General features: G+C 42.9%; 1 protein-coding gene and 1 long non-coding RNA gene across 7 annotated transcripts in view; one reads left to right on the top strand and one right to left on the bottom strand.

Annotated features, from left to right (window-relative positions):
• CUNH18orf25 (chromosome unknown C18orf25 homolog) overlaps nt 1–16,331 on the bottom strand; it is a 63,429-nt gene extending 47,098 nt beyond the window's left edge. For 2 of the 6 annotated variants that reach the window (XM_036418095.2, XM_045574640.1), the window contains exon 1: nt 15,581–15,851. The gene's annotated coding sequence lies outside the window, so the exon portion shown is untranslated. Of the gene's footprint in view, nt 1–15,578; nt 15,859–16,196 lie in introns of those variants that run through there. The other 4 variants (XM_036418094.2, XM_036418097.2, XM_045574641.1 and 1 more) reach the window with 4 other exon arrangements.
• Nucleotides 16,332–16,476: 145 nt separating this feature from the next.
• Nucleotides 16,477–19,461, top strand: LOC118707592. The gene is made up of 2 exons (XR_004984327.2): nt 16,477–17,261; nt 18,029–19,461. It is a non-coding gene; the product is annotated as an uncharacterized LOC118707592 (long non-coding RNA).
• The last annotated feature ends 1,164 nt before the right edge of the window (nt 19,462–20,625 follow it).

Below are 20,625 nucleotides of genomic sequence, written 5' to 3'. Positions count from 1 at the left end.
TCAATTATACCCCTTGTGAGCGACAACCATCATTAACCCTTCTTTAATATCACTACCCTAACACAAACATGAATGAATAAACTAAAACTGTATTGTCCTTCCTGATGTGACAAATGCAAACTGAAGTCATTTCTGTTACAAGTGTATGTTGCTACAGGCACTTTCTGTTGAAACCACAAGCTGACACAGCACAGCCCATTAAATTAAATTGCTTCTAGGCAAGATTTTGCTCTACAGTCATGTAAAATGGTACACTCTAATTGCTAACACTCCTGCATCTGTTTATTTCATATCACCACCCTAGAACTCATAAGAAATACAAAGAGCTAATACCTCAAATACAATATATATGAGCCAGTTAACTTATACTGATTCTCCACATGTAATATTAAATTCATGAATTCCTACTTTGCTCTCTTGCACAGAACAATATTCTAACCTAATATTTAGACAAAAAAGCAACTTTGGAGGGTCAGTGTTTTACTACCAAACAAGAATGATTTTTCTCACTAAAGTAGAGGCTATAACACTTCCTCGACAAAGAAATTTAAGTTAAAAAAACAACAACTTATAAGTGATCCTATCTATTCCCTAGCAATTCAGGATAAGCAATTCAAGATAATCCAAACCAAATACCTATTTTATCTAATCTAGTTTCAAATACCAAGTGATAGGGCTTACATATACCAACTACCCTTGAGAACTTTGTTTCAAATTGAATTTATGGCATAGTATTTTCCAAGAGTAAGTCTACTGTAGTCCTTCATTTTATCTAAAATTTATAATAAAAATTCGGTCTATATCTGTGACCAACAAAAATATCCAACATGAAAACAGTCCACAAGAAACACACTAAAGATCTACCTTTCAGATGAGTCGGCTTATTTTCAATATTTACCCACTTCCCGCCACCTCCTCCCCTCAAAAAAAAAAAAAAAAAAAAAATCTATGCCCACAAATTTTCAAAAGTACCAGTAAGTGGGTATTAGGCCACTATAAAACAAACTTGGGATATAATGTGACAAATTATAAAGTTCTCTGCTCTTTAAATCAAAACTGATTCTGTCCTCTAAGTTTTCTTCTTCTTTAAGAAACATTTTATTAAAATATTAGCATAGAAAAGTCTACACACATCATAAGTATGCAACTTATCCTGGTAGCTCAGTTGGATAGAGCATCATCCCAATATAGCAAGCTTGACTCCCTGGTAACAGCACTTACAAGAAGCAAACCAATTAATGCATAAATAAGTGGAACAATAAATGACTACTTCTCTCACCTCCTCTCTCTCTCTCTCTAAAACCATGTTTTTTTTAAAAAGACGCTGAAACCGGTTGGTTTGGCTCAGTAGATAGAGCGTCGACTTGTGGACTCAAGGGTCCCGGGTTCGATTCTGGTCAAGGGCATGTACCTTGATTGCGGGCACATCCCCGGTGGGGGGTGTGCAGGAGGCAGCTGATCGATGTTTCTCTCTCATCGATGTTTCTAACTCTCTATCTCTCTCTCTTCCTCTCTGTAAAAAACACAATAAAATATATATATATTTTTTAAATAAAAAATAAAGAGGTTAAGCCCATGCCTGGCATGTAAGAAACACCTTAAAAATATATAAACAAACAAACAAATAAATAAAAATTTTAAAAAGTGTATAAATTTATGGATTTTTGTTAAGTTAATATATCTATTTAGTGAGCATACAGATTCAAAATATTTCCAAAATCCTAAAGCCTTCCTCTACCCTCTGATCATTACCTGCCCCTCAAAAGTAATCATTATTCTGACCTTTATCACAAACCAATTCTTCCGGTTCTTAACCTTCAAGATGATGTAAATAAATGGGAAGATATTCTGTGTTCATGGATTGAAAGACTCATTATTGCTGAGATGGCAATTCTTCCCAATTTGATCAATAAATTCAATGTATTCCCAATCAAAATTCCAACAAAAAATTTCATAGGTAATGACAAATTTCATAGGTTCTACATTTATGTAGAAAGGCAAAAGACCCAGATAGTCAACAGAATACTGAATGTTGGAGGACTGACACTACACAACTTCAAGACTTATAAAATTACAGTAGCCGAAACCAGTTTGGCTCAGTGGATAGAGCGTCGGCCTGCAGACTTAAAGATCCCAGGTTCAATTCCGGTCAAGGGCTTGTACCTTGGTTGCAGGCACATCCCCAGTGGGCAGTGTGCAAGAGGCAGCTGATCGATGATTCTCTCTCATCTATGTTTCTTTTCTCTCTCATCTATGTTTCTAACTCTCCATCCCTCTCTCTTCCTCTCTGTTAAAAAAAAAAAAAAAAAAAAAAAATCAGTAAAATATATTTAAAAATAAAATTACAGTAATCAAGACAGTATAATTCCAGCCAAAGAACAAATATTAGATCAATGGAAGTGAATATAGAGAGCCCAAAAATAGACCCAAAAGAGCCAAAGTAGTTCAATGGAAAAAGTCTCAATAAACGATGCTAGGACAATTGAACATCCACATGGAAAAAGATTAATGTAGACACATACCTTAAAAAAAAAAAAAAAGTTTCTATTGATTTTAGAAAAAGGGAGGATAGAAAGAAACATCAAGCAGAATCATCCATCCTGCACAATCCTATGGGGATCAGGCCCACAACCCAGGCATGTGTTCTGACCAGGAATTAAACGGTAGTAACCTCTTGGTTCCCAGGTCAACACTCAACCACTAAGCCACAACTGCCGGACCAAAAATCAATAAAGACATAGCCTCAGATGAGAATAATAATAAAAAAATAAAAAATAAAAAAAAAGAGTAGAGAGCCAGTACAAAGGGAGAAAAATAGAGCCCAGTTATCAAATGAGTTCCTACATCCAACTAGGCAAGAAGCTAGTTGCATATTGGACTTATTAGTTAAATGAACCTGCTGAATCTCATTTTTGCTTTTTAAAAAAGGCATGTAAAGCTACTATGTATGTGTCTGTGCATACACAACAGTTATCTTCTGCATAAACATTTTCATAGGAGCTAGGTCATATCATACAGAAAAACTGCATTAATGGCTCTACTTGTAGATTTTATGAAAAAGGCAACCTAAGAACAATTTGCATTACCTGGGCCTTTACTTCTCAGCAATGGAAAACCAGTGCTTCTAAGTGGCACTACTGGTGCTGTTGATCAATTTTAGATACAGCATAAATACTTAACCATGAATTAATTATCCAAGACTTCAAAGTTTTCAAAAAGTTTCAAGTGATATTTTAAAAAGCAGAAAGATAAGGCAATTTCAGTTTAAAATAAAACCCACTGAAAGACTGCTTCAGTCACTAGTCATTAAAAAAGATAAAAATCAATCCAGCCAGCATGGCTCTGGTTGAGCGTCAACCTATGAACCAGGAGGTCATGATTCGATTCCTGGTCAGGGCACATGCCCACTCAGGAACAGGTTGTGGGCTCAATCCTCAGTGTGGGGTGTGCAGGAGGCAGTCAATCAATGATTCTTTCTCATCACTGATGTTTGTTTCTTTCTTTCTCTCTCTCTCTCTCTCTCTCTCTCTCTCTCTCTCTCTCTCTCTCTCAAATTAATAAAAAAGATATATATTTTTTTAATTAATGTTTTATTGCATATTTGTGGGATTTTTTTTAATTGTAATTTTAAAAGTGGTCTATCCATACTAACATTATCTAAACAATTCTATTTAGGTTTGGGGAACTTTTTTTATTATTATTATTGTTTTCAGAGAGGAAGGGAGAGGGACAGAGATAGAAACATCAATCAATGGTGAGAATCACTGATTGGCTGCCTCCTACACACGCCCTAATTAGGGGGGGGAGGGGGGATGTGAGCCCACAATCTGGACATGTGCCCTTGGCCAAAATCAAACCTGAGACCCTTTAGTCTGCAGGCCCCCTGACATTCTACTGATCTAAACAGGCTAGGGCTGGGAACATTTTAATTGTTTTTATTAATTATGGCTCATAGTTAACCTGAAATGTATAATCCTCATTTCTAAGAAAAGAATATGTAGGTCAACGGCCAAGATATATTTAGATAAATTTAACAGGTATATTTAGAACAGTTTTTGAATTTCCAACCTGCTTCTTAAGTTAAGACTAGATCACGCTACATAAGTAGCTTCCTCTAACCAAAATAAAAGTTCTGAACCTCTGAATCTTTACAGAAGTTAAATTAGGTTACATATTTAAAAGGTAAGGTTTTAATACAGATCCCTTTAAAACATTTTTTCCTAATGTGTTTAAAGTTTATTTAAAGTTTCGCTTTCCCAAAAATATACAAGAATACATCTTGTATATAAATTAAGGCATACCTACATTTTATACTTTAGAAAGTAAACAGTATTCTTTGAAATTTTTTACTACAACAAAACATCCTTTGTTTTGATTAATTTTATACAAACTACACAACCACCATTTTTTGTTCTTTATATTGGAAGAAAACTGTAGTTTCCCATGTGCTTATTTTAAATTATGCCCAAGGCACACCAAATGATTAATCAATAAAAATAAAAACTATGCAATAAAAAGTGAAAAAGAGTTGCCCTGGCCAATGTGGTTCAGTTGGGTGGGTGTTCAACCTGTGCACGGAAAGGTTGCCTGTTCAATTCTGGACAGGGCACATGGTCTGGTTGTGGGCTCAATCCCCAGTAGAGGGTGTGTGGGAGCAAACCAATTGACATTTTGCTCTCACATAAAGTTTCTCTCTAAAGTTCAATTAAAAAATAAAGAGGAGCCAAGACCGGTTTGGCTCAATGGACAGAGTGTCGGCTTGGGGACTGGGGGGTCCCGGGTTCGATTCCAGTCAAGGGCATGTACCTTGGTTGCGGGCATATCCCCAGTAGGGAATGTGCAAGAGGCAGCTATTCGATTACTCTCTCTCATCGATGTTTCTAACTCTCTATCTCTCTCCCTTCCTCTCAGTACAAAAAATCAATAAAAATAAATAAATTAATAAATAAAAATAAATTTTAAAAAGATTGTTTAAAAAAATAAATAAATAAAAATAAAGAGGAAAGTAGTTATTCAGCAATAGAGTTGCAGTTTAAATAGCCTCCAACAATCAAGTATAAACACATTTTTAAAAGTTATTTTTTAAAAGGCTTAGCTTCAAAACCCCTTAGCTGACTTACAGTTTACTCAACTATGCATGTTTACTACTGAATCTGAGTCTGATGCATTCCTAGCACTAAAAATCAAAACAATTGAACTATTTTTAAACTACTGTAAAGACAATTAGTTCTTGCACTAGCTGGTCTGGTCTGGTCCGTGCTGGTTGGGCATGCGGGAGGCAACCAATTGATGTGTCTCTCTCACATGTTTCTTTCTGGGTTTCTTTTCCTCCCTTCCATTCTCTCTAAAAATCAAGGGGGGAAATATATATCTCCTCAGGTGAGGATTAATAAAAACAAAACAAAAAAAAAAAGCCATTTACTTCTTAAATGAATTGGACTTTTAAAACAAAAGAAAGTAATGAAACTGCCTACAGGAATATAACTAACCTTAGAATTTCTGCCTCCAAGTTAATTATGCAAATGTTTTCACTCATGCCCCTTAGCCCCATTATATTACTATTTCCTTAGAGGGAGATTAAGTGGGTTAAAACAGGGATTATGTTAATCATCTTCAATTCACTCACAGTTTCTAGCACACAATATTTAATAAGTATTTGAAGTGATGAACTCAATCACTTTTAAAAATCACCAAGACCATTAATGAAATATTTCATTTGCTTAAAACTAAATACTACTGACTTGCATATAAAAATATATTCCAGCCCTGCCAGTGTGGCTCACTGGTTGATGGCCGGCCCATGCACCAAGAAGTCAACTGTTAGATTCCTGATCAGAGCACATGCCCAGGTTTTTCGTTTGATCCCCTGTGGAGGGGCATGTAGAAGAGGCAGCCAATCCATGTTTCTCATTGATGTATCTCTCCCCCCTCCCCCACCCTCTTTCTGAAGTCAATAAAAATGTATTAAATATAAAAATATGTTTTTCCATTACAAAGAATCAACATAATTTCTGACAGTAACTTTTCTTTCCAAATAAAAACATAAGGCAAAATTGACACACTGCTAATAGTCTAATAAAGCTGTTTCTTTACATTTATCCTATCTAATAAGAATAATATGCAAATTGACCATGCCTCTGCTGCACCCACCAGCCAATCAGAGTAAGTATGCAAATAAACCCAACCAAGATGGCTACAGCCACATAGAGCAGGAGAGAGGTTTGGGTTTCCCTGGCAACAGAGGAAGCCAAGCTTTCCAACTGCCCTTGCAGGCTTAGGACTCCACTCAATGCTACAAATTTTCAATTATAGAAGGTAAACAAATCCAAACAGAAATGGCTGCAGCCACAGAGCAAGCAGGAGGCTTGCCTGCTCCAGGCTACAAAGTTTCAATTGTAGAAGATACATAAATCACAGATACCAGGGCCTCTGCTTGGGTCGCCAGGGGTTGTGGCTGGCTGCAAACCATCACAGGCCCCTCAGCCAGGCCACCCCATACACCAAGGGAACCCCCACACTGATCTGGAACACCCGTCAGGGCAAACCAGCTGGCCCCCACCCATGCACTAGGCCTCAATACTATCTAATAAAAAAATAATATGCAGATTGACCGTCACTCCAACATACAAAATGACTACCCCCATGTGGTCAAAGATCCTGCCCCCATGTGGACACAAGATGGCCACCACAAGATGGCCAGCAGGGTAGGGCATTTGCAAGGAACCAGGCCTACAAGGGAAGGCAGTTGTGGATGATCAGGCTTGCAGGGAAGGGCAATTGGCGGGACCCAGGCCTGCAAAGGAGAGCAGTTAGGAGTGACCAGACCTGCAGGGGAGGGCAGTTAGGGGTGACCAGGACTGAAGGGGAAGGCAGTTGGGGGCAAACAGGCTGACAGGGGAGCAGTTAAGTATCAATCAAGCTGACAGCAGAGTGGTTAGGGAGTGATCAGGCTGGCAGGCAGAAGCTGTTAGGGGCAATTAGGAAGGCAGGCAGAGGAGCAGTTGGGAGCCAGCAGTCCTGAATTGTGAGAGGGATATCCCAGATTGTAGAGGATGCAGGCTGGGCTAAGAGACCACCCCCCACCCCACCCCCACCGCACAAATTTTGTGCACCGGGCCTCTAGTCTCTATTATAAAAACCCAATGGCCTTAACACCTTAATGACCAAAGACCAGTCACCAGGAGGCTGCATGTGCAGCGAGGTGCACGTACGGGTGGGCAGGACTGCATGTGCAGCACAGGTGGGCAGGGACTTGACTCCAGGTCCTGAGGAACATCAGGACTTGACTCTGGGTCTCAAGGCGGAGTGGGACTGGGGGAATCCCACGGTGCAACGCAGTCTGGGGTCTCATGCAATTTCACGCTGGGCCACTAGTATGTATTATAAAATGATTGGTACTTATGCATAAAGATGCAAAAAACAGACACCACAAAAATGAAAAAGTAAAGAGCAGTATCTTACTAAGAAACAATATTAAGCCCCACCTCCCCAGATATTTAGGTCTAGAAGATTATATTGCATCTATAACAGTGATGTTCCCAAATCTTTTGAAATATTAAAATTAACCTTTTTTTAATTCTTACTATAAATTATAACTTAATGACAACAGTACTCTTATCTTAAACACCAATATTACAAAACAAATTCTGCTTTCGAAGGACATCTTCCCAGTATGAGTCAGGATTTGGGGTTAGTTTTTCCAGTGAGAAGTTGTAGCCTGGATAATGTGGAACAGTGCAGGAACCAAAGATCAGGACTAAATTAAAAACACTACAGAATTACAATACAGAAAATGCTCTTTTCTCCACAGCAACTTTTCCCTTCACTTAGCTCTCAAAAGAGGTTGAATAGGCTTATTATAAATAAGATACAGTTTAAAAAACTTATAACTAAGAATGATAAAAAGTATTCAGAGTGAGAAATTATGAGTAATAAATTAATGGAGCTAGGTAATAAGCATCAACAGCTGCTAACAACACAGAGAACCAAACATTATGTACTTCCTGATACAAATACTCAACATCATCTATAGAGCATTTTTTCCCTCAAAGGAGAAAATGAGAGAGAATATACCTCATAGAAACCGAATTTGATCAAGCCTCTAAACCTAATACCAATTAACAACAAGCCCAGGGGGTAGAGGAATGTGTTTAATAACACTACAGGAATGTAAGTGGCAAATTCAAACTGGGAAAACTCTTGTTTCTTCAACAAATAATTTGCCAGGAATAAGAAACGGAAAGGAACCTATAGATTATAAAACAACACACAGACCTTATTTGACTTGTGATCTGAATGACTGTAAAAACACATTTATAAAATAGAGAAATCTGAACCCCAAATATCATGATATTAAGAAATCATTGCCAATTATTTTTCAGTGTGATAATAGTTATTTGGTATTTCTTCCTTCAAGAGTGTAGTTAAGAAACTGGAGTGCTAAAAGGTTAGTGTACAGAAAGGAATCATTAAAAATTAATGCAGCTCAATTATCTGGTTTAAGCAGAACTGAAATATAAATTCTGAGATTGAAACCATAGGAAGAGAGTTTTGCTTGCTTGCGAACCAACTTTTCTTCACTGATATAAGCTCTATAAATAGGTCAAGAGTGATAATGGTTGCTCAAATCACTTCATGTGGCAGATATACTACTACTGACATGTATCTGGCCCAGTACCAGGACTGCATATAAAATAGCATCAAATAAAAAGGCGAGGAAGTTATCAAATGCAAAAAATGCACAGTGGCTAACGAAAGGCACTCTAAAAACTCAAAAGCACCAACAGTGTAAATCAAGAATAATTTAAAACACAGGTTCTAGGTTTCTTCCTAGAATACTGTTCAGGCCGTTTTCTTTTTTCTTTTTTTAAATATATTTTTATTGATTTTTTACAGAGAGGAAGAGAGAGGGATAGAGAGTTAGAAACATTGATGAGAGAGAATCATCGATCAGCTGCCTCTTCCACACTCCTCCTGGGGATGTGCCTGCAACCAAGGTACATGCCCTTGACTGGAATCAAACCTGGGACCTTTCAGTCCGCAGGCCCACGCTCTATCCACTGAGCCAAACCGGTGTTGGCGTGTTCAGGCCATTTTCTCTCTCTCTCAGAAGACAGTACACATAAAGATGGATCACCACACGCTGGGACGTGAGGTCCCCAAAATATATGTTGCTGAAAACCTATCCACTATACATGCCCTCAGGCTCATGGCAAATTATTTAGTGGATTGTAGTGCAGAAAAATAGGATACCTTTGATGATAAATGTTGATTGAAGAATACACTATACTTTCATATACTGGGTTAAAACTAAGGCAGACAGGATACTACTTAAAATCTTACCCACATGAGGTTTTTTTTATCTTAATACAGAAACGAAAATAGTCCTGTTTTCCTAGAGTTTTAGTCCACACCCAACTTCCCTCTCCCCAACAATACCTTTCTCTAATTATAAGGCACTAACAAAATGCTAACTCTGGACATCACAAAAGTGCTGTTGTTTTTTAACCAGACAACTCAGTAAAAAAAAAAACTTCTATTGATTGCTTTGATATCTTGTTTCCCTAATGCTAACCATGCTAATGAAAACTTTAATTTCTATATTACCTAAACACAATCCTAGTTCATCCAGGTTCATGGGAATGATTGTGTAAGTGTTTGGGCGGTTTTTTGGTATCAGTTTTAACAGATTTAATTTTATTCCTCTCTGAACAATCATCAGCACTGATTTACTAATACATTGACAAGAATTCCAGGCAAAGTAAAAAGTATTTTGTAAATGACCTGGCAGTCAAAAAGAACATTCAAGACTCCAATTAGGACATGGACACTGGGGCAGTGGGGGCTTGTGGTCCTGGGGGGTGGTAATGGGAGGGGGGGGGGGAAGAAACATGTAATACTTTAAACAATAAAAAAATTAATTAATTTTTTTTAAAAAGACTCCAATCATTTCAAGCTTAGAGACCCATTTAAGAAAAGAACTATCTGCCGAAACCGGTTTGGCTCAGCGGTAGAGCGTCGGTCTGCGGACTGAAAGGTCCCAGGTTCAATTCCGGTGAAGGGCATGTACGTTGGTTGCGGGCACATCCCCAGTAGGGGGTGTGCAAGAGGCGCTGATCAATGTTTCTCTCTCATGGATGTTTCTAACTCTCTATCCCTCTCTCTTCCTCTCTGTAAAAAATCAATAAAATATATTTAAAAATATATGGGAAAAAATATCCTTGGGTATGGATTAACAACAACAAAAATAAAAAGAATAAAACTAATGGGACCTTTAAAAAAAAGAAAAGAAAAAAAGAAAAGAACTATCTTCCAATACCTTATTTAAAATGACTTTATAAAGGAAAAGACTAACTCCATACTATAGCTCTTTTATTATACAGTACTTTTTTCTCCTACTCTTCTTCTCTACATTTTAGAGCAGGAAAGAAACTTAAAAATCATCTAGATCACCACATTTGAGTTCCCTGAAAAGAAATTATTTCTTTTATCTTTTTTTTAAATATGTTTTATTGACTTTTTACAGAGAGGAAGAGAGAGGGATAGAGTTAGAAACATCAATGAGAGTCATCAATCAGCTGCCTCCTGCATACCCCCTACTGGGGATGTGCCCACAACCAAGGTACATGTCCTTGACCGGAGTCGAACCCGGGACCTTTCACTCCGCAGGCCAACGCATCCACTGAGCCAAACAGCTTTCGGCTTTGTATCCATTCGTGGAGGTGGAGATGGAAGAGGAGGAGGAGGAGGAGGAGGAGGAGGAGGAGGAGGGAGGAGGGGAAGGAGAAAGGAGGAGGAGAAAGGAAAGAGGAGGGAGGAGGGAGGAGGAAGAAGGGAAGAGGAAGAGGAGGAGGAAGAGGAGGAAAAGGAGGAGAAGGATGGAGGAAGGAGGAGGAGTTGTTCAAACCTACAACCTAGGTATGTGCCCTGACTGATAATCCAATCTACAACCTTTTTTGGTGTATGGGAAGATACTCCAACCAATTGAACCACACTGGCCAGGAAAAGCAAGATACTTTTTAGTTTCACCCTGCTCCTTCTTTTACCACAGGACATGTAGGCCGAGTGTGAAAACTGACTAAATGAACATCAATCCCACTTGTACTGAGAAAAACAGCCCACACAGAAGCTGGAACACTGGTTATTGTACTTCCCTTAAATACAATCATGAGTCCTTAAAGAGTAGGGGAAAGTAGGCAAAATTAAAGATAATGGCTAAGGATTTAGGAAAGTTCTGTGTTGCCAAAACTGGTTTGCCTCAGTGGACTGCAGACTGAAAGGTCCCGGGTTCAATTCTGGTCAAGGGCATGTACATTGGTTGCGGGTACATCACCGGTAAGGGGTATGCAGGAGGCAGCTGATCGATGTTTCTCTCTCATTGATGTTTCTAGCTCTCTACCTTTCTCCCTTCCTCTCTGTAAAAAATCAATAAAATATATATTAAAAAAAAAGTTGTGACAACAGTCAAATTTTAATTTGACAGATATTTGACAACTAAAAAATAACTATGAAAGAATCAACCCAAAATAAGAAAATAAAACCATAAAATGTCTACTCACTGAAATGAAGGCTAAAGAAAAAGCCTTTTGCTCTAACTGGTTTGGCTCGGCGGATAGAGCTCTGTCCCTCTCTCTTTTCCTCTCTGTAAAAAATCAACTTAATATATATATATATATATATATATATATATATATATATTTTTTTTTTTTTTTTTTTTTAAGAAATTCACTAAAAAAGAAAAATCTTTGCCGAAACCGGTTTGGCTCAATGGATCAAGCGTCGGCTTGGGGATTGAAGGGTCCCGGGTTCGATTCCGGTCAAGGGCATGTACCTTGGTTGCGGGCATATCCTTAGTAGGGGGTGTGCAAGAGGCGGCTGATCGATGACTCTCTCTCATCCATGTTTCTAACTATCTCTCTCCCTTCCTCTCTGTACAAAACCAATAAAATATATTTTTTTAAAAAAAAGAAAAAAAAATCTTTCAACAGGAATGCCTATCTCATCTTTTATGTTCCACCTGAGTTCGGTAGCCCCCCCCCCCCCAAAGAAATAATAACTCATTAGCAGACGAAGGTACTGTTATTTTCACAACCTGGCCCTATCTCCTTTTACCCTACCTATCCTTCGGTAAACTCATGGCACTTGGACACACTTAACCATTCAAGATCATTAATACTCAACATGACTGCTGTTCTTTAGCCTGGAATGCACACGTGAAATCTACTTCAAACCTCAGGTTTAAATATGTAAGTTCCTATAACAACAGGATCCTATCAGTCTTATTCATCACTATAGTTCTGGTAACTAGAGTACTACTGGCACACAGTAAATAGTTAATAAGTTAGTACTGTAAGAATAAAGAGGTGCCATCTGAATGTCTTGTCGTCTGTATTTTCTCAAAGTTTTCTCAATAGCTCTTTCCATTTTCTATAGTCTCATAGCTTTCTCCTCGGTTATTAATGTACCTATTCCATTTTTACTGTTTAATTATAGCTACCCAAGAAACTAATTTGGCCCCCAACTCTTTCCTAAATAAGAGAATACTGAAATCAGTATGGTTCAAAAGAAAATATACCATTGTACATTTTTTCATCTGTTGCAGGTTTTCTCAAGTATTGTCAATTCAGTAAACGTGTCCCTAGTTAGATGCAGAAAAATTAGAAAATTCTAAAGTGGTTTACCAAAGTTACAAACATAGGGTTTAGATCTCTGGCATATACCAATTCCAAACTTTAAAGACAAAAAGCAAAAACATCTTAATTGCCCATATATCAAGTCTATTCAAAACCATAAAATCGAAGATCCCAGCAAAACATCTCCCTGAATAATGACTACACAACCTCCCAGAAGTTACTAGTCATATAGTTGGGAGACTTAAGCTACCAATGTCACTTATGAAAATAGAAACCTTTGCCTTAGCAGATTTGGCTCAGTGGATAGAGCGTTGGCCTGCGGACCAAACTTCCTTGGTTTCATTATGGTCAAGTGCAAGTACCTTGGTTGCAGGCTCCTCCCAGCCCACCCAGTGCAGGAGGCAACCAATTGATGTGTTTCATATCAATACTTCTCTGTCTTTCCCTCTCTCTTCCACTTTCCCTAAAAATCAACAAAAAAGTATCCTCGGGTGAGGATTAACCAAAAAAAGAAAAAGAAAGAAACCTTTAAAGGATATACGTGCACTCAGTTCTAAGAAAACTGCATTAAATGAAAACTTGAAGCTTAGCACTCTGGTGTAGCTCAGTGGTTGAGTGTTGACCTATGTATGAACCAGGTTACAGTTCAATTCCTGGTCAGGGCACATGTCCAGGTTGTGGGCTTGATCCCCAGTGTGGGGGCAGGAGGTAGCCGATCAATGATTCTCTCTCATCACTGATGTTTCTATCTCTCTCTTCCTCTCTGAGATCAATAAAAAATATATTTTAAAAAAAAAAACAACCCTAAAGCTTAGTTTAGGGTTTAGTTTATCTTTAATATATCAGTCTTGGATAAATCATCATATAAAACAACATGTGACAAAATAAATGCATTTAAGATTAATATGAATTAGTAATATTAAGAGCTACACTGTGAATTTGAAGCTAATTAATATTGAGAAAGTTTCCAGCTCCAAAATCCAGTTCTTCCCATTTTTCACTAAAAGATGTCAGGAAAAGCCGAAACCGGTTTGGCTCAGTGGTAGAGCGTCGGTCTGCGGACTGAAAGATCCCAGGTTCGATTCCCGTCAAGGGCATGTACCTGGGTTGTGGGCACATCCCCAGTAGGGGGTGTGCAGGAGGCAGCTGGTCGATGTTTCTCTCTCATCGACGTTTCTAGCTCTCTATCTCTCTCCCTTCCTCTCTGTAAAAAATCAATAAAATATATATTTTAAAAAAAAAAGTCAGGAAAAAAATATTTTTCCCACTAAGAAATCGTATTTAGCTGATGCTCTAGGTATAATTACCATGTCCCTTTCCTTTCTAATTGTAAACACCTATTTTGAAGTTTACATCTATAATATTTACATTATGAAAAGGGTGCGATTTTAAGTTTTAAGATTATAGTAGTGAAAAGGAATCTAACTTTGAAATGTCTAAAAATATTTTTATTTCTCATTTCATGGAACTACAAGAAATTTCACTTAAGCTCTTTTTAAAGTAACATACAGATTATCACAGTAAATTTCATTGGTTTCCTGAACTCAAACTTAGTTCGTAATTTTATATTTACTGAGCATAAAGCACTCAACTAGACATCGTATTGGCCAGGTCACTCTGCCAAAATATTAACACTTCCTATAAAAACAACAACAAAAAGTTCGTGTTGTGACTTCTCGGGACTTCGGGTAACAACTACCGTTATCAATTGTAAGCCTCTACTAATGACCGTTAAGCCAAAAGGCAAAATGCTCTTCACTGGGAGAATCCAGATTGCCAGGATCAGCAAAACTACATTAGAAAGTTAATAACCATCCTTAAATATCCCAGGAGAAGGGAGTGATTCAAACTGTTAGCATGTGCCTCATGACACCACGCAATAACAGCCTGAGCAAAGCTGCCAGAGGTACTTGTAATTAAGTGGGCCAACCTTGACACAGCATCGTCAGTGGAATTTTCATCCGACTGGATGGAAGCATTCAGAAAGAGAAAAGTTCAAGCAAGAGAGCAAAAAGCACATCCAAGGATAAACTGCTCAAGCTGTTCCATCTGGGAGGACAAGCACAGGCGTTCACTCCTCCGACCAGAGAGCATGCATCCTGTGACCGCGGAGAGGGCGAAGGACGGGCAGCTGGTTCTTTGGGGGGACAGGGAGGGCTGCTGCTCCGACCATGCACTGAGGCCGGTCGGTGTCATGAGAAATAACGGACGCAGCGTTACTGGGGGGAAAGAAGAGAACGCCCTGGGAAGTCAGAGAAGACGGCGATCTTTAACTTGGGGCTCGTCGCTTTACATCGTCGCCGGTTTTCTAAATATAACGCCGACAAACTCACCAGAAGAAATCCATTTGGGGGAGGCTGACGCATCCCTCCCGCGGACCGGAGGCGTCTGCCGACAGAAAGCAAGCGCCCGGAGGCAGGCGGCGCCGAGCCCGGGAGCCCTCCCTCCCTCCGAGGCCGCCGCAGCCGCGGCGCGCGGGCTGCGGGTTCTCCGGGGCCGGGGCCGGGGCCGGGGCCGCAGAGCCGGCAGAGCCGCCGCCGCTCCCCCGCCCGCCCGCCCGCCGGGGCGCCGGAAAGTTGCGTGAAGGCAACTCCAAGGGCCGTAAAGTCGCTCCGCCGCGCGGGCCCCGGACCGCGGCGCCCCCAGCCTCCGATCAGCCCCCGGGGAAGGGATGCGCCTCGGCCGGGCCCCGAGCGGTCCCGGCAACGGGAGGGAGGCTCGTCCCGCCAACTCGGTCGATCCGGAGGACAAGAGGGTCACCAGCGACGGGCGAACGAGCGAGCAAGCCCTCGCGTCTGTCTTCCTACCCGGGCCGAGTCCGCCGCCGAGTCCAGGCGCGAACACCCGGCGTCCGCCTGCGGGCCCGTCACCAGCCCGGCGGGCGCCGCAGAGCCCGCACCCGCGCGGCCCCCTGCCCGGCCGCCGCCCTGCGCCCCTTCCCGCCTCACCTGCGCTCCGCGGCGGCGCCGCACCTCCTCGCCCGCCCCGCGCGCCCCGTCGGGGCACGCACCGACCCGGCCGGGGCTCTCCGGGCCGCGGTGACTCGGGCCGCGACGGCCGCCGCCGCCTTCTGCTCCTCAGCACAGGCCCCGGCGGCGAGCGGAGAGTTGCAGTCAGAGCCCCGCCGGGGCCACAGGGAACCTCGCCGCCTCCGCAGGGTCCGCCGCCACCTAGCCCCAGCACTCGTCCGCGCCGCCCGGAGAAAATGTCACCAGAGGCCGTTGGGCTCGGCGCCTCACTTCCGCCCGGAACCACAGAGCCCGCGGGGTCGGCTAGAGCGGCCGCTCCGGCGGGAATCTCCAGGGGCCGGAGCGGAAAGCCGAAGGAGAGCCAGACAGCGCCATCTGGCGGGCAGGAGCGCGCGCTCCTCCCGCTGCAGAGAGCCGGGCGGGTGCGCAGGCGGCGGCTTCCCGGGATTTTCCCCCCCGCAATTCCCTCCACCTGATTAGGCAGCTCCGTTCCAGAAATCTTTTCTTGGAGGTTCGGAAAACCAGCCAGTACAAACGATGGGCAATACCCTAAGAAAAGGGCAGCGCTACCTTTCCCGAGCGCGGCTCCGTACTCACCGCTTCTGAAGCCTTCCTGAGTGAAGCTCGTGGTGTCTGAAAGCTTGAGTAACTCCAACAGGAAGCAGCTTTCTCCCCCCACTTTTTCGAGGATGCCCACGTCGGCTTGGGGATACTCGGCTATATACTCTGCTCACGCAGAGCCGTCAACATCCCGTTCAAGTTTCTGGACGGGAACCTCGCAGGCCTCACAGATAGAGCGCCACCTGCCGGCGATACAGGGTGCGCCAGGGAGATCCGCTCCGCCCACCCCTAGGCGCGGTGCAGACACCCCAAATTCCACCTCTGCGCTCCTCTGCAGAGCCCAGAGTCACTCCTCTGACTTGCAGTTCTCCCAGGGAAGGGTGACGCACTGGCGCACAATAGGAATTGTCGAGATCTGAGATGGAAGAAACGTGAGGGACCCGGGACCCGGAGGGAAGGTGTAGTGGGCACAGGCCACCTGGAAGCTAGAAGAGGTGCTGAGAACAAACCACATTACCCAAGATATGGCCAAGAGGCTGAGCTCCCTAAAAGCAGGATTTTGAGAAATAAATAAACAAGGATTTGAGAAGAAAAATGGAGCTGTGCTGGGACCTAGTGTGACAATCCCTAGGAGGAGATTATGAAAACACAGTTCTGGCCCCATATTACCATTAGTATCAGTCTCCCCTTTAGACCAAGCCCTTAAGCTCCCCCAGATCACTTATTTATTCCGACTGCCTGTACACCGAAGAGTTTTCCATCACGAACTAAATGAATAAATTGATAAAATAATTTTATAATAATAGCTAATTTTCATTGAATGCCTACTATATGCCAGGCACTGAACTATGCATTTCAATGGATTCATTCATTTAATCTTCACAACCTTATGAATGTGGTGTTATGACTAGCCAATGGTGACAAAGATGGAAACTGCAGCACAGAGTGGTAAAGGGACTTGCCCAAGGTCACACATAAGTGGCAAGACTGGACTCTCACACAGCCCAACTCCAGAACCTGCTGTCTCAACCACTGTCACCAACTGCCTCCTTGAAATTAACTGAGAACATACTGGGTGCCAGATAAACATTTTGTCTATGTAGATTATCTCACTCATTTGTTAATTTATTTATTTACTAGAGGCCCAGTGCCCAAGATTCACCCTCTGACAGTATAGGAGCCCTCGAGGGGATGTCTGACTGAAGGCGTAGGAGTGTAGACCTGCTTCCTAAGCCAGCAGTCAGACATCCTTAGCACTGCCACGGAGGCGGGAGAGGCTCCCACAGCTGCTGCTGCATCCACCAGCCCTGAGCCCAGCTTCTGTGGCTGTGAAGTGCTCCCCCTGTGGGAGTGCACTGACCACCAGGGGGCAGCTCCTGTGTTGAGCACTGCCCCCTGGTGGTCAGTGCTGGTCATAGCACTGGTCGTTCGGTTAACTTGCATATTAGTCTTTTGTTATATAGGATTTATTTCCCTGCTACTTTAGTCCTCAAGGCATTTGAGAGCTTGTGAGTGGTCACAAGAGCCCAGGCTCTTTCAGGGTAAACAGAAAAGAAAAGAAAATAACTATTCAGATCATAGCTGTGGGTCTTGAAATGAATAAATGAATGTGGACTAATACATTAAATTTTAAAACAATTCCTGTCAGTCTTATTTTGTCAATGCTATGGAGATACTGATATAGGACCCTGACTACTGATGTACCATCTTGACTGTTCCTGTTTAATGCCAATAAGTCAATTCCCTATAGTGAATGCACTGTAGATATTGCTAGAGGATGGTGCATTTGATATCCTAATTATTACCCCTATTACTGCCATATTTAGATTGCTAAAAAGGGCAATTGCTTTCCTCTACCCCCTGTAGGAGTAGAAGGGCTGGGCAGTTCCTTCTGTTGCCTTGGATTTGTCTCCTAGAATCTCCTGTGCATCTCTCCCTGCTCCTGAAACCCCACCTCCATAAAATCAGCCCAGGCCTGACACCACCCACATCACCACCACCCTCACCATCCCCCTCCATCCCGCTGCCTCTATAGAAATTTCTATTAAGTTTCCTCTCCTCACAGACACTATCCTACAGATATGTCCACCCATTAGCCTCTCTGCAGTGTTACGACTGGATCATATTGGTCGTTCTCCTCTCAACTGCTGCTCTAAGCCCTGGAGGCCAAGGCCAGGCCTGTCGGCATTATTGTTGGCTCGTGATGCACCACCTGAAATGGGTCTGAGCCTGCAGCAGGTGCCTGTTAGAAATGGTGACCTGAGCAGTAGCATCAGAATGGCACTGGCCTTGCTTTGTCTCTTTCTGTAGTCTGTTCCCTCCTGACCAAGCAGGTTATTCCCACCAGTGGCCCCTATAAGGAAGGCACTGTTATTAGAATCACTCTTTAAATGAGGAAAATGGGGAAGAAGGGTGTCCGAGAGGCAGACCCTCATCTTTGGGCTCTGAGCCACCTCTTCTTTTCCATATCAAATTGGTCAAAACTGGGCTAGCCCTTTCTTGGCATAACCACCCCCTCCCAGCATCACCAGCACTCACTAGATCTCCCAGCACCTCAACCGGGCAATGGAATTGGGGTTGGGGACAGGAATGAACCTCTACACTGAGATGGCCTTGTAACCTTAGACACGTCACCACTTCCAGAGTTAACATTACTTGCTCTGCTCAGAGCATTAGTCCACAGGATTCAGTTACATCCTCATATGGAAGGCCATCCAGAAGTATTCTGAGGCGGCATGCTCGTCGGCTCTGGAATCTGACCGGTCTGAATTTGGATCCAGTTCTCCCTCAGTTCCATAACCTCACCGAGCCTCAGCGTCCTGGCCTGTCAATTGCAGCTGACCTCGCAGGCTCTCGTGAGAGCTGAGGGTGAAATGAGTCATGTGTGTAAAGCTCTCGGTGCAATTCTGGGCTCAGAGAGAATGCTCTAGAAACAGGTCCATTATTCTGATGGTGACACTCCAGGCCAGCACTTCCCACAGACACAGACATACCTGTCAAGTACAGGGGCATTGCCATCTCAGTGGATTCATTTTCCCAGAGCAACAAGTTCATGTGGAACCAGAACAGAACAGAGCAGAAGGATGTCATGAACGTGGAGCCATTTGGTGGCCGAAGGGGAGGGGAGAGGCGCCTCCCTCAGCTCCCTCCATCCTCTGGGATGGATAATTGAGGCTCCCCTATCTTGGGCTCCAAGTCCCTCTTTCAATCAGATGATCCTACTAATACTGCTTCTATATTAAAAGTCCAACCTCTAATAAAAACTGGAAATAAAAGCAAAAGACAGTTTTATTATTTTATTATTTTTTAAAATATATTTTATTGATTTTTTTACAGAGAGGAAGGGAGAGAGATAGAGAGCTAGAAACATCAATGAGAGAGAGAGACATTGACCAGATGCCTCCTGCACACACCCTACAGGGGATGTGCCTGCAACCAAGGTACATGCCCTTGACCGGAATTGAACCTGAGATCCTTCAGTCTGCAGGCTGATGCTCTATCCACTGAGCCAAACCGGTTTTGGCAAGACAGTTTTAAAATTTTCAACAAGAATGGATTGGTTGGTCGTTTGTTTTTTGTTTTTTGTTTTCAATGAAAAGAGCAGTCTGTATGACACAACACCCACCTTGTGGGACCTCCAGGGCGGGAGGGGCAAAGGGCCCCTCAGATATGCCATCTGCACCAGCAGGCCCACTGCCCATCATGCCAGTTTGTTCCTTCACAACACCTGCCATGCACGTTCTTCTTTCCTATCCATCTGACACACCAGACCGTAGGGGAGGGGCTGGACTGTGTTGTTCTGCTCTGGGGCAGGCCCTCCGCACAGGGAAGTAATGGAGGAAGGACATCTAGACCTCTAGCTGGGGAGACATACACACCTGGAAGGATGTCAAAACAAGGAAGTGGTGCCGGCTGCCAAGCAGACAAGAGGTTGGGAAGAGGACAATTGGGGAGTGCCTCGGGGAGGGCAATTGGGGTGTGCCTCGGGGAGGACCTGAAACCTGACGACAGTTGTTTATGAGGAGGAAGAGTTATGCCATCTTTCCTCGTGGTCCTCTTGGCGTCCGGCACGGGGCCTGGCAGACAGGACACGTTGGGTAAACAGGTGTGACTGAAAGAACACGTGTGCAGAGGAGTTGACACTGGAGAAAAGGGAACGAGGTGGAAAAGCCCTGAGATGTTTGGAGGGTGACAACTGAGGGGCAAGGCGGGGCAGCAGAGGGGAAAGACAGGGAAAGCCAAATGTGAGTGTCAGGAGTGTGGGCTTCATTTTTTAGGCACTAAGGGGCAAACAGGTCTGACATGCTCACCTAGGCTCCTAATGGCCCACTGACACCTGGGAGAGGAAAGGGAGTGACAAACCCCAGGCAGACCACACCCGGAGGCAGGGGGGGCTCTGGGAGGGGGAGGGGCTAAAACTGAGGACTGCTCAAAGAGAAGAGAGAAGGAGAAGCATTGGGAAA

The sequence above is a fragment of the Pipistrellus kuhlii genome, unplaced genomic scaffold (genome assembly GCF_014108245.1).
Source record: "Pipistrellus kuhlii isolate mPipKuh1 unplaced genomic scaffold, mPipKuh1.p scaffold_m20_p_6, whole genome shotgun sequence".
Taxonomy (NCBI): domain Eukaryota; kingdom Metazoa; phylum Chordata; class Mammalia; order Chiroptera; family Vespertilionidae; genus Pipistrellus; species Pipistrellus kuhlii.
Note: the sequence above shows the minus strand (reverse complement) of the source record. Positions and strands in the feature narration are given on the sequence as shown.